At 35.8% G+C, this 5,576-nt stretch overlaps 1 long non-coding RNA gene across 1 annotated transcript; it reads left to right on the top strand.

Annotated features, from left to right (window-relative positions):
- The first annotated feature begins 628 nt into the window (after positions 1-628).
- On the top strand, positions 629-2,796 carry LOC135212137 (uncharacterized). Its single transcript, XR_010313824.1, has 2 exons — positions 629-795; positions 2,318-2,796. It is a non-coding gene; the product is annotated as an uncharacterized LOC135212137 (long non-coding RNA).
- Positions 2,797-5,576: the final 2,780 nt, after the last annotated feature.

Here is a 5,576-nt window from a genome sequence, read left to right on the forward strand (position 1 = left end):
AAATAATAATAATAAAATAATAAATAATCTTTGGAAACCTTGAATTTCAAAGCAGTTCCCCCGTAAATGGGCTTGTTCCATAATGAATGGGGTTCATCTTCAAATAAATAAATAATAATAATAATAATAATAATAAAATAAAATAATAATAAAACCTTTGGAACCTTGAATTTCAAGGTCCAGTGCCACCGTGGTTGGCTTGTTCCATATGAATGGGTTTCATCTTCTGAATAATAATAATAATAATAATAAAAATTAATAAAATAAAATAATAATAAATAATAAAAATAATCTTTTGGAACCTTGGAATTTCCAAGTCAGTGGCCACCCGGTGGTTGGTTGTTCCAATAATGAAATAGGTTTCAATCTTCTGAATAATAATTAATAATTAATAATAAATATAATAATAATAATAATAATAATAATTAATTTTTAACTTTAAATTGAATTCCAAGTCAGTGGCCAACCGTGGTGGGCTTGTTCCATTATGAATAGGTTTCATTCTTCTGAATAAAAATAATAATAATAATAATAATAATAAATAATAATAATAATAATAATAATAATAATAATCTTTGGAACCCTTTGAATTGCAAAAGTCAGTGGCCCCCCGTAGTGGGTTGTTCCATATGAATAGGGTTCATCTTCTGAATAATTAATACTAAACCAGCTTTACTTCCCGAAACAGAAAGGACCTCTCGTGGCTCTCCTTGGGCTCTGTGCCCTCGCCTTGACCTTTGGTGAGGATCAGTGTTCCAGTGCAATACTCATCTCAGTGCCCTGCAGTTGACCCATGTACGTATCATTACTTTGCTCTTAGGTCAAAATTAAAAGAAAAATACATTTTCTTATTTTTTTTTCCTACTAGAAAGTTGTGTTTAAACTGAGTACTAGACGTAATTGAGGGTAGATATAACATTGGATTATGTTAACTGATATTATTTAAGCATATATATATATATATATATATATATATATATATATATATGTATATGTATATATATATATATATATATATATATATATATATATATATATATATATATATATATATATACTATATATATATTTACATATGTATATTACATATATCGAACTACAAATGTCCTTTAATATCTAATTCTCTCTACCTCGGAATTAATATATTTTCATATATGCTTAACCGAGGGGAATTTATTAAGCGATAATTAGAATTGGCGATTCGGCAGACGCGAACCACCGACCTAGAATTGTAGAAGTCGGTGGTTCGCGTCTGCCGATCGCCAATTCTATTATCGCTTAATAAATTCCCCCTCGGTTAAGCATATATGAAAATATATTAATTCCGAGGTAGAGAGAATTAGATATTAAAGGACATTTGTAGTTCGATATATGTATATGAATCACGGTAATGTGATAGACTTATATTACATGTAATATATATATTATGTATATACTCATATTTACATATGTATACATACAATACATTATGTGTATGTACCATACATCTCTCTCCACATCGGTAGCGAACCCCAGCCTCTCCAATGACGGGCCAGGGTTGCTACCAATGTACCCACAAATATATTTCTGGTGAAACATGCGCTCACGTGCCCATTAGTTCCATATATATATACCTATATATATATATATATATATATATATATATATATATATATATATATATATATATATATATACATAATTATGTGATAGCCACAATGCCTTCTTAACTTCTCAAGTTCTTTACTCTTTTTAGGATACACTTGTCACTACAAAGTCTCGAAATCCAACTTAGAAGAAATATGAAAGAAATTATGATGTCCGATATGGGTCAGGTCGGCAAGGTGACCTCGTCGTGATTATGGCGTCGCGGGCTCGTTTCCCGCTACTGGAGATCACGATTTCTCTCATATTTCCTTCAAGTTGGATCTCGAGGCTTTGTGGTGACAAGCGATCCTAAAACGAGCAAATAATTTGGGAAGTTAAGAGGGCATTGTGGCTATTACATTTATATATATATATATATATATATATATATATATATATATATATATATATATATATATATATATATATATACATATATATATATATATATAAATTTTTTATTTATTAAAAATACCATCTTTGCTACTCCTTGCTATTACCTTCTCAACTAGCTCTATGGTCAAAATCCTGTCACTCTGGAAAACACCCACTACAAAGTCTCCAAAAAGACTCACAAAACGACCATCTTTCTTTCCATCTCCGTCTATTTACCATTCTTATTTTTAGCATTAATCATAAATATTATTATCTCTATAATTATTAACCATCTCCGTCCATCTGGTCAACCCAGCCACGCCCGTGTACCTGGCCGTTCCAGAGAACTGCCTGGAATACTGCGAGTGTTCCAACGGCGTCGCCTGGCTCTTCCACTGCGATGTCGAACAGGCCTGGGACGACACCCAGAAGCGCTGCGACTTCATAGACAACGTAGACTGCGGTGGTCGTCCCATTCCTCCGCCGTCATAAGGGTCGTTCTTGCTGCGACAGATGAAGTGACCGATGAACTGGTGGACGCTCTACCATCGAAAAAAAAAAAAAAAAAAAAAAAAAAAAAAAAAAAAAATAGTATATGACTTCAATCAATTCTGGTCAGGGTGGGACGCCAAAAATGGCAATATCTTGTTATTTTCCCGTTTCTTGTTCCTATCTTCGTTTGTGTTATAAAAACAGGTCACTCAAGGCTTCTATTTCATTTAACAAGATGTTAATTCAGTATAGGATACAAATCCAGACTAATATAATAAAAGCAGCAGTGAAGTTTCGAAATAATTTCATTTTGCCAAAGGGCCCTTAGTTCAATAAAAGCAACCTTGATTGCATAGATCGGGTAACTTTAATTTGAAAAGAATTAAGAAACCAAAATATAGAACCTGCGAGATGACCACATGTACAGAGAGGTATATCGTGCAAAGTACACCAGTTATTATTATTATATTATTATTTTTTTTTATCTATCACAGTCCTCCAATTCGACTGGGTGGTTTTTATAGTGTGGGGTTCCGAGTTGCATCCTGCCTCCTTAGGAGTCCATCACTTTTCTTACTGTGTGTGCTGTTTCCAGGTGCATACTCTTCTGCATGAGTCCTGGATCTACTTCAGCATCTAATTTTTCCAGGCTTCTTTTCAGGGATCTTGGGATCGTGCCTAGGTCCCTATGATTGTGGGTACAATTTCCACTGGTTTATCCCATATCCTTCTTATTTCTATTTTCAGGTTTTGCTACTTATCAATTTTTCTCTTTCTTTCTCCTCTACTCTGGTGTCCCATGGTATTGCGACATCAATGAGTGATACTTTCTTCTTGGTTTTGTTAATCAGCTGACGTCACGTCTGGTCTATTTGCACGTATCACCCTATCTGTTCTGATACCATAGTCCCAGAGGATCTTTGCCTGATCGTTTTCTATCACTCCCTCAGGTTGGTGTTCGTACCACTTATTACTGTAAGGTAGCTGGTGTATCTTGCTCAGGCTCTAGTGGAGGGCTTTTGTCACTGAATCATGCCTCTTTTTGTACTGTTTCTGTGCAAGTGCCGGACATTCGCTTGCTATGTGGTTTATGGTCTCGTTTTTCATATTGCGCTTCCTACATAGGGGTGAGATGTTACTTCCATCTATCGTTCTTTAGACATATCTGGTTCTTAGGGCCTGATTTTGTGCCGCTGTTATCATTCCTACTGTTTCCTTCTTGAGTTCTCCCCTCTATAGCCATTGACATGTTTCATCGCTGGCCAGTCCTTTAGTCTGTCTCATGTACTATCCGCGTATTGGTATGTTGTGCCATTCTTCCGTTCTGTTTGTCATTCTCCTGTCTCTGTATGTTTCAGGGTCTCCGTCTACTATTATCAGTCCTTCTTCCCATGCATTCCTGAGCCAGTCGTTTTCATTGGTTTTCAGATATTGCCCCAGTGCTCTGTTCTCGATGTTGCTGACAGGGGAGGATGGGATGGAAAATCTGTACGGGATCTGCTAATCAGTAGTGTTGTAGTTTTACTGGGGTTTAGCCTCATAACCCACCGACTACACCATTCACTAATCAGCTCCATGTCACGATTAAGACTAAGGATAGCTTCATATTTCAAATGTGGAGACTTTACTGTACCCACAAGTGTTGCATCATCGGCATACTGAACAATCTTGTTTGCCAGGCCAGCAACCATATTACTTGTATGCACTAAAAATAACAGTGAGCCAAGAACACTGGCCTGTGGAACCCCAGACACAATAGGTCTTGTTTCGCTTAAGATACCATCAACAGCACCTCGCTGTTGCCTACCCGTAAGGAAATCTTGAAGTAATCCTAAAACATATCCACCGACTCAGAGATTCTGAAGTTTATAAATAAAACCCTTGTGATTTACTGAATCGAAAACAGCACTAGAGTCTATTTGAATTACTCTGCACTCAAAACCCTTATCAAAGTTCTCTCGCAAATGACATGTCAAATCCAAAAGAGGATCGCAGGTACCTAACTATCTCCTATATGCCTATTGACTGTCAACTAATAATCCTTTAGCTTTCACATTATTGTATAGTGGCTTAAAAATAAGGTTCTCTGCGAATCTGGAGAGCGCAGGGAGAGTACAAATTGGCCTATAGTCACTGTAGTCTGCTGATATGCCACTGTTTGGAACAGGCACTTTATTGCTAAGCTTTCGCTCATCAACAAAGATACTACATCGACATAAAAATTTATAGAATCTACTAAACTTGGGAGACAAATCACTAGAAACCTTAAAATATAAAACAAGGAAAAAACCATCAGGGTCTTCTCCACCCTAGCTATCAAGATTATCCAGAATATTCTTAACATCCTGAAGCCAAATGCAAATTTTGTAACGATAGGTTCAGGCTAACAAGTATCAGGGAGAGGGACATCCTCAACTGATTGCTCAACTTCAAAAGCTCGATGAAGCAGTTCAGCCCTTTCCCTTGAGCCAGTAACCAATCTACCATCATGTGTCAGTAGTAGCGGAATGGAAGACGAGCCAATTTGGTTCGCCACAGATACGGCTGAGTCATTCACGCGAGTTTCCTCTTCAACGAATTATGATAATTTCTCTTGGCTACATGGTCAGTTCTATTTCAAAACTGCATGACTCAACAATAATAGTGTCACTTTCTTCTGAAAGATTTCGTCTCCATGTGTTGAATTTGGTCTGCTTTAAAAACCAGAAAACGAGGAAAGGCAAGAAATATTCCCCAGAGAATTTGTATTGAAGCAAAGTTTTCAGATAAACTTTAACAGTTTCCCATTGTCCATAGTATTTGAATTTCTTCAGGGATTTACAGAGTTTGATACCGCTCCCTGCGAACTTGGACACAGGCTATATATATATATATGGTTACTTTTCCTACAGTAACATATATATATATATATATATATATATATATATATATATATATATATCTATATATAATATATTTATTATATATATTACTGATAGAGTGATAACAAGCAATACTGGTTACCTCTCCTACTGAACTGAGCGTATGTACAGTCACTCATATAAGTTCATGGATGTCCGGGTGTTTGAGAGAGATATCCATTT

The sequence above is a fragment of the Macrobrachium nipponense genome, chromosome 40 (genome assembly GCF_015104395.2).
Source record: "Macrobrachium nipponense isolate FS-2020 chromosome 40, ASM1510439v2, whole genome shotgun sequence".
In the NCBI taxonomy this organism is placed as follows: Eukaryota; Metazoa; Arthropoda; class Malacostraca; order Decapoda; family Palaemonidae; genus Macrobrachium; species Macrobrachium nipponense.